This window comes from Artemia franciscana, chromosome 10 (genome assembly GCF_032884065.1).
Source record: "Artemia franciscana chromosome 10, ASM3288406v1, whole genome shotgun sequence".
In the NCBI taxonomy this organism is placed as follows: domain Eukaryota; kingdom Metazoa; phylum Arthropoda; class Branchiopoda; order Anostraca; family Artemiidae; genus Artemia; species Artemia franciscana.
In genome coordinates, this window is record NC_088872.1 from 22,694,301 (window position 1) to 22,703,672 (window position 9,372).

The window sequence follows — 9,372 nt, forward strand, 5'->3', positions numbered from 1 at the left end:
CTTGTCTATACCATATCGAAGACCTAAATATTGAAGCAATGAAGACGGTGCAGTAGTACCGCCATCTACTGAACCAGTCGTTGCAAATGAATCCCGTTTTGTTGGGTTGAACACCGGAAATTCGGTTTTCTGAGCATTAACTTATAGACTAATAACACTATAACCAGACACAAGCTAACTTAAATTATCCTGCAATACACTTAAAGAAAAACTCAACATAAGTAAATCATCAGTATAGCTTATTAGACTGAAATCACAAAGATTAGGCTTAACACAGCAGGAATTTGTTTTGTAACCTTAGATGTCAAATTACTCAATAATATCGGACTTAAAGCCAAACTTCGTCCAAGTCCTCTGTTAGGTTTAACTGGCACGCTAAGTCTGTCAAATGTAATAGAAATATCAATACTAGACAAATAAACATACATCTTAAGCGATTAGAATTTCGATAGAATACTGCTTAGGAGTTTTTGGACGTAGGGGAAGCTAATAGGTTGTCGAAACACAAACTGTCTGTGGTTTATCCCAAACTTAAATATAACTTGGCTGAAAACCAGTCTTTCCAACAATTTACTCAACGTACTTGAAACGGTAATTGCCCTATATCTTTCGCAGTCATTTTAATTTTTCCCTGTCATGAGGATAGCCCTCAGGGCAATGGTTGTAAGTTATGCCCTGGGTTATACAAGGTATATCTAGAAATAATGATAATAAAAACTTCAACACAGGATCATTTGATTGGAAATCAGATGTTCTAGTGCCCATACACCCCCCCCTAAGCCTCTTACTTTCCCGCAATCAATCTGATAAACAGTTTGAGGTGGTCATTTGCTGTCGAAGAAAATTTGAAAAAAGCTCATTCGATTGGAAATTGAAAAAGCTAGTGCTCTTTTTAAAAGTTGAAAGTGACTAGAGGGCAGCTAGCCCCCCTACCATGCCCAAAATTTCTCCAAACACATCCAATCAAAATTTTGAGGTAACCATTTTTTTTTTCAACGTAATTGAAAAGTTTGGAGATTATGTCTTTGAGAATCAGAAGTTCTATTGCATTTTTTAAGACTGAGAGTGATCGGAGGGTGGGTATCCCCCCAACCCCCTTATTTCACCGAAATGCATCTGATAGAAATTTCAATATGACCATTTGTTGTCGTAGAAACTTTGAAAACATACCATTCGATTGGAAATTGAAAGATCCAGTGCCCCTTTTAATAGTCAAAAGTCATTGGAAGGTAACTACCCCCCTCCCAAGCCAATAATTTTCCAAACACATTTAATCAAAATTTTGAGATGCTATTTTGTTCAAGGTAATTTTAAGATCCGAATATTATGTCTTTGAGGATAACAACCACCCCACAGCCCTCAGGTAAAGGGTTATAAGCTATGCCCCAGGGGTATATAAGGTATGTATAGAAAGGATGATCGTACAACCTTGGGATGGATTCGTTTGATTGGTAATCACTGCTTCTAGTGCCTGTTTTAAGATTCTGAGAGATCGGAGGGTGGATACCCACCCTCACCTCCTTTTTTCCCGAAAAGCATCTGATAGAAATTTTGAGATAGAAACTTGTTGGCGCTTAATATTACGCAGTGGACTCATTTGATTGGTAGTCACAGCTTTTATTGCCTGTTTTAAGATTCTGAGAGATCGGAGTGTGGACACCCGCCCTCATCTCCTTTTTTCCCGAGAAACATCTGATAGAAATTTTGGTATGGGCACTTGCTGTCGGTTAAAACTTCGAAAACAGCTCATTCGAATAGAATTTGAAAGAACCAGTGCCCATTTTAATAGCTGAAAGTGAATGGAGGGCAAAAAACCCTCTTCTCACGTGCACCATTTCCCCAAACAAATCTAATCAAAATTTTGAGATAGCCATCTTGTTCAACATAATTGAAAGGTCCAGAAATTATGTCTTTGATGAAGAAAACTCCCTCTCCCCACAGGCATCAAGGGAAGGATTTTAAATTATACCGTGGGGGCATAAAAGGTACATATAGAAAGGGTGATCGTATAAACTTTGGATGTGGCTCATAGGATTGTTAAACAGAAATTCTAGTGTCCTTTTTAAGATTCAGAGTGATCAGAGGGTGGTTACTCTCCCTCACACCTCGGGTTTTCTTGAAATTCATCTGATAGAAATTTTGAGATGGCAATTTGTTGTCGTAAAAACTTCAAAAACAGCTAATTCGATTAGAAACTGAAAGGGCCAGTACCGTTTTTAATAGTTGAAAGATGTTGGAGGGCAAAAATCCCCCTCCCACGCTTACCATTTCCCCAAACACATCCAATCAAAATTTTTAGATAGCAATTTTGTTCAGCGTAATTGAAAAGTCCAGAAATTATGTCTTTGAGGATGACAATCCCCCCGATTTCTTGTCGTAGAAACTTCAAAAGCAGCTTATTCGGTTGGAAATCGAAAGGTCCAGCGCCGTTTTTAACAGTCGATTGGAGATCAATAAGTGATTCGAGGTCAACTAATTCTCCACGCCCATCAATTCCCAAAACACACCTAATTAAAATTTTGATACAGCCATTTTGTTCAGTGTAGTTGAAAGTTCTGGAAATTATGTCTTTGAGAACTTCCATACCTTCTCAAGACCAGAACATCATTTTTAGATATATAAAGGTGAATTCCCTCCCTTGCACTCCAATTACAGTGCAAGTGTCTGGTGCCCTTTTTAAGAGTAACAAGAGATTGGAGGCAAGTAGCCCTTCTCTCAAGCCCATTCAATTCTGAGACAGCCATTTTGTTCAGCATAGTTGAACGGTCCAGAAACTTTGTCCTTAGGCATATTTGGCATGTCATCCCCCACAATTGTGTAATTGGTCCCCTGTAAAACTGAGCTTCTCGTCTTCGGTTCGTCTCAACAACCTTCCGTTACTATCAATGTTGGCCCAAAAACTATTTCTGCATCGTCCTCTCTGAAATATTTAGGTCTCCCGTTTGGGTCAAATGTTAAAAATACCAAAAGACTCGTTATCTCAGCGCTGAAAGAAAAGCTTAGAAAATCGTACGGGCTGCTTGCTCGAGTTAAAGTCCAGCTTCACAAAATAACACTTGGACAGACTTTACAACGTTTTTTTTTGCATCGCATGTCTTTTTCATGGTCCCTTTGTGGAGTTTTTTTTTTTTTTTTACAATATCTGAGCGGAAGAAAATTTGATCTTTATTCTTCCGTTTTTGAAAATATCTTCTGCAATTTGCCGCTCTAGACTAGGCAACCGGTAAGTTTCGAGTAGATAAGGCGTTTTCGATAATTCCACAAAAATGGACCAGCCTGTGGATAGGTTCTACAAGCGTTGAGAAAATATTGTCGACTTTCCACTTAATTGTTTAGCTTAATTATAACGCGAGTAGCTGAGATATTGTTTGATTTTCTTTTGTGGGTTTTTTCTTGTTTATTGTTTCCATTTTATGTTATTTTGCTGTATTTTTGTACTCCTTTAAGTGCATTTTATCTATGTAGAGAGGTTTTAAGTAAATTATTATTATTACTATTATTATTAGTATTATTATGCTTTCAAACTAAATCTTGCTTTAAAATAAATAAAAAAGCATTGTGTTTATGGTTGCCGATAAGTTACCTCAGCAATATATCGAGAACAACTTGGATACAACTATTACTACGTCTGCTCTTACAATTTAAATAAATAAAAAGACTTTAAGCGTATCTCGGTTGTTCAAGAGCATAGACAGAATCTTTTTGGAATGATATTAAGTTTTATATTTCAGTTCAACTTCAGAAGCTATAAAATTAAATTAAAATTGATACTGCTTGTGTCAGGATTAAAATTGCTGAAAAAGTTTCTCCAACATACAAATAGCAACCTATACTTCAAGATCTTATAGAAAAAGCTGAAAAGGTGAATGATAGTCTTATGATGTTTGCAGCAGTAGCTGCAACCTAGTAAAGAGCGAACCAAAGCCCATAGTATCCAAAGATTAAAAAAGGTCTTTTAAAAAACTTGAAAAAAAAGAATGCCATCTGACACTTACTCAGGAATGGTAAATATTATTTCGGTTCGTCTTAAAAGTAAAAGTTTGCTGCTAAAAGAAATATATGGTAATTTCAAAAAAAGCCCGAAACCTCTTGAAAATGGAATCAGATAAAACAGAAAAGTGAACAATTGGAATCAGTATTGTCAAAAAAGTAAAGAAAGTTATAGCTCCCCTCCTTGAACAACAAGGAAAATCACTTTTTTGCATCGGTAGCACTGATCTGTCTCCCGTTTTTTTTTTTTTTTTTTTTTTTTTTCGTTTTTTTTTCAGTTGGCCTATTGGGCTACCAAAACGTCATAGATAGATGGTGATTGGCTCATTCAAAAGCTATTTCTCATATCCAAGTGCTTTTTATAAATTCATCCATCTCCAAGTGCAATATGCCACTAAAATAGCAGGTTTTTTTTACCATTTCTTAAAGGGTGACACTACCAGGCTATCAGAATATCGTAGACAGATTTTTTATAGCTCATATAAAAGATATTGCAGATATCTACGTTCTTCTTATAAATTTAGTCCTCTGAAAGCCCCAAATGGCCCTAAAAATGGCAATTTTTGTGTCATATCTCCAGTCAAAAATCTGGGGCTATTAGGCTAACAGAACTTATAAGAATGACTTTAAATGGCTCATTTGAAAGCTATTGCTCATATCTATTTTTTTTATCGATTCTACCATTCCCAAGTGCAATATCGCACTGAAAACAACACTTCTGTTGCCACTTTAAAGTTGAAAAGGTCTGAAGTACAAAACAAGTATTATTATAATAGTTACGTTCTAGAACCTATAACTGGAGGTTTACAAGAACCCCTTCCGTGCACTCCCCATCCTAGTCCCCTCAGTAAGTTTCATAAGCTGTCTGCTCATCAGTAAGCTACTGAAACATTAGCAGCCTACCACACCATCGTAGATAGATGTTTAATGGCTCAATTAAAAGCTATCGCTTATATTTACTAGGTTTTTACAAATTCTAACATCTATTAGTTTTTAAAGATTTCAATGTTAATTAGTTTCTGGGGAGAGTCCGTAATGAACTCTTTGTCACGGTTGAAGCATTAGCTGCAATCCAGTACAGAGTGAACCACAGCCCATAGTAACTAAAACTTAAAAAACATTGAGACGGTCTTTTTTTTTTTCTTCTTTTTTTCCAGGCCTGGCGGGCTACTAAAAAATCATAGAGAGATACTTCAAAGCTCATTCAAAGGTTGTATCTCATATGTACGTGGTTTATATAAAGCCCACCGCCTGCAAAAAAAATTAATTTTTTCTACGTTCTTCCTATAAATTCCACCATCTGCAAGTTTCAAATCGCACTAATAACGGCTTTTTAGTTGACATGTCTCCAGTGGAAAAGCTGGGACAAAATGAGCTACCAGAACTTTTTCAGAGTAATGGTTAATGGCTCATTTGAAAACTTCTGCTCGTATCTACACGCTTTTTATTAGTTCTACGATTCGTAAGTGAGATACAGCACTGAAGACAACACTTTTGGTACCAATCCTTAAGAGGAAAATCTTTAAAGTATAAAACGGTATCATTGTATTAATCATGGTCCAAAACCTTTGACTAGAGGTTTGCAAGAACACCTCCTACATTTCCCTCCTCCAGGCCTTCTTAATAAGCTACGCAATTAAAGACCTACAGACAACAGTATATTAAATTACTTTATTAGAGGTGTGATTCTGTTAGTACAGCGGTGGACTTCAAATTAGATTGTCATGCATTTGATTCTAGCTTGGAATTTTTTTTCAATGTTGATTTGTTCTTTCTTATGATTACTTGTCAGATAATCCACTATTTTTGCAAATGTGATGCACTCATTTTTTAAAAAGTATATACCAGGAAGGCACATTTAAACCTATTGTTCATATCTACGTGCTTTTTATCAGTTTTACCATTAATAAGTGCCATATAGCATTAAAAACAGCACTTTTGGAGGCACTTCTTATGTATATGAGTTTGGAAGCATGTAACAGTAGCATTGCAATAATAAGGGTCCAAAGGCCTTAACTGGAGGTTTATACGAACCCTTCACATACAGTTCCCATCCAAACCCTCTTAGTAAGTTTCATAAATTACCTACTAATCTTAAAATAAAAGATTATTTCAAAGACGAAATAATTAAAATTAAAAACTTTTCGACTAAAATTATATGAAAAATTAAGCTTGAATGATCAACAGTTTTGAATTGAACCTTCAAACTGCACTCTGTAATGAAGCCCATGTCTAGTTATAACGGCGGTAATTGAGGGGAAGGACATCCTTTCCCCCTTAGTTTTTGCTCCTGCCTAGCTTTTGAAAAACACCTTTTTTTGGTCATTTCATTGGAAAAGGCACCTTTTTTGTTTGAAAAAAAAATGGGAGAAACAACCAAAAGTGCACTTTGTGGGAATATGCTATCAAGTCAAATTTATTAAAACCGATTATGTATAAATATAAGCTTTTAAATGAGCCATTAAACAGGTTTCTATTGTTACAGTAGCCTTCTAGTTTCTGCCTCAAGCCCTGTCTTCATTATGGCTTTTTCAGGCGAAGTCGGCCGAGCAAAACCGGCCTTTTGCTCATCGAAACACAAAAGTTCCTGAAAATCATGCATTGTTTTGTGAAGCATGGATAATAAGCTTGGTGTTATAGACTGAAAGGTTTTCGTAGCTGCCAAAGTTGTCTACAGTCTTTTCTAAAGATGTGTTATCTCCCCTAGATTGGTGATAATTAGAAATTATATCAAAAATAAGATTTCAACTGAAACTAAGGGGTGACATTAAAACCTAGAACGAACATACATTATTATGTATCAATAAAAAAGCTCATGGCAGGGTTGTTCCTACATTAGATTTTAATAAAAAACGAACCAAGATTAGTTTAAAAAAACAGAGTTTTTCCTGGGGAAGTAAAGAGCGAAGTTGAACCTTAAAAGGGACAGACATTATTACTTCATAGTCTATCTAATATATATCAATGAATCTAGTACAAACAAACCAACTAATTATGCTTCCCTTTGCTTTTAGGATTATAGAAAACTAGCGCTATACTGAAACCACAAAGTAATATAGGAGTTTTGGCACAGTAAAGGAAAACCAATTAAGATCGCTTTTCACTGAATAAAAATATTAGAAATCCATTTTAAGATTAATCCCTTTTAAGATAAAGCAACAATCCATTTTAGAACAGTTACTTTATTTTTATTATTTTTTTTTAAATTTGGTTTCACTTCTGCAAAATGACTCAGTTCAATGACTGACTCTCGTCTTGGGTCCGAAATGGACATGTCATGTTTAGTTTGTAGATAAGTTCGAAGCAAAGCCGTCTTGATTGTATTAGGACTATAGACTAGCCTTAGATTTTTTATCAGAGCTTGAAATTCACTGTTGTACAGAGAGAAACAACAGGATTTCCAGAGCTCATATTATGCCTTATTTGGTCTTCATTTCACGTAATACTAAGGCATATATCTTACAATTTAAGACTGTATATTACTCACTATTGGTATTATAGCTGGACTAAAATGCTACCTGATAAATCAATCCGATATTTGTGTATGCTTTTCAATTACTTTTTGGCTGTTAAAAAATATTTGATTTTACACGTATGTTTTAAAGATGAATTGCATACTGAAAGTTACTGATGTCATAACAGGTTTAAGACTATGAAAAGCTTAATAGATTCATTTATTGTTGTCTGGCTAAATCCTCACGGTTGACTCCCAAATCAGTATTCCTGTTTTTATACTTGACTTTTGCGTTTTCAGTAAAGCGCTAGTTTTCTATAATCCTAAAGAATAGGGAAACATAACTAGTTGATTAATTTGTACTAGATTTATTGTTATATATTATACTAGCTGTTGGGGTGGCGCTTCGCGCCCCCCCCCCCCAAGCCCCCCCGCGCGCGTAAGTCGTTACGCGCCATATTAGTTACGCGCCATTGTAGTTGTGTCCCTATGTCCCACCTGTGAATATAGATGTATATATATATATATATATATATATATATATATATATATATATATATATATATATATATATATGTTTTTAACTACGTAAAACTTGCGAATATACAACATTCTTTGCTGTCCCATTGTCTGTGCATATAAATAGATTGTCAGGTTTACCGACTCTTGAACATGCAACATATAATGGTCCATGGGAAAACAATCCGTATTCAGATCTATACCTCATGATTCTAATGATTGCCCTTGAGCTTTGTTGATGGTGATTGCTAATCGACCATTCCCTGAGTCGCCATCGTCATTTATATATCCCCCTGTGCACCCCGGCGTCCACTTTGTAGTTATGTCCCTGTGTCCCGGTCGTCATTTATATTCCCTGTGTCCCGGTCGTCATTTGTGTCCCGGTGTTCCAGTCTGTGATTTCTCTTTGAGTGTCCCGGGCTTCATTTATATTCCTTGTGTCCCGGTCGTCATTTATATCCCCCTGTGCCCCCCGGCGTCCCCATTGTAGTTGTGTCCCTGTGTCCCGGTCGTCATTTATATTCCCTGTGTCCCGGTCGTCATTTGTATCCCGGTGTCCCGGTCTGTATATACATTCGTTTTTTAGTTTTGTTTTTCTCCTTTATTTTTTTCCTTTTTTCTTTTTTTTCTTTTTTAGTTTATTTAGATTTTTAGATTTTTTAGTTTTTTTATTAGTTTTTAGTTTTTTTGTAGTTTTTACCATTTTTTTAGTTTTTTTAGTTTTTTTTTTTTACTTATGTCCTGGTCGTCATTTATACTCCCTGTGTCCCGGTCGTCATTTGTGTCTCGGTGCTTTGTTGATTGCTAATTTATATTATATTTATATTTATATTTTTTATATTTATTAATATTTTTTTAGTTTTCTTTTTCTCTTATTTTTCAGTTTTTTCCTTTTTTTTAGTTTTTTCTTTTTTAGTTTTTAGTTTTTTTTTGTTTTTTACCTTTTTTTAGTTTTTTTAGTTTTTTTAGTTTTTTAGCTTTTTTAGTTTTTTTATTAGTTTTTAGTTTTTTTTTAGTTTTTGCCTTTTTTTAGTTTTTTCAGTTTTTTTAGTTTTTAGTTTTTTACCTTTTTTTAGTTTTTTTAGTTTTTTAGCTTTTTTAGTTTTTTTTCTTTTTAGTTTTTTTTTGTAGTTTTTACCTTTTTTAGTTTTTTTTCTTCTTTTGTATTAGTGTGAAATAATTCAGACGTCATATGCGGACAAACACGACGTCACTCGACAGACAGACAGACAGACATAACCCACAAACAACTTATTTTTATATATATTTATTCATATTTTTTTAGTTTTCTTTTTCTCTTTTATTTTTCAGTTTTTTCCTTTTTTTTAGTTTTTTTCTTTTTTAGTTTTTAGTTTTTTTTAGTTTTTTACCTTTTTTAGTTTTTTTTAGTTTTTTTAGTTTTTTAGCTT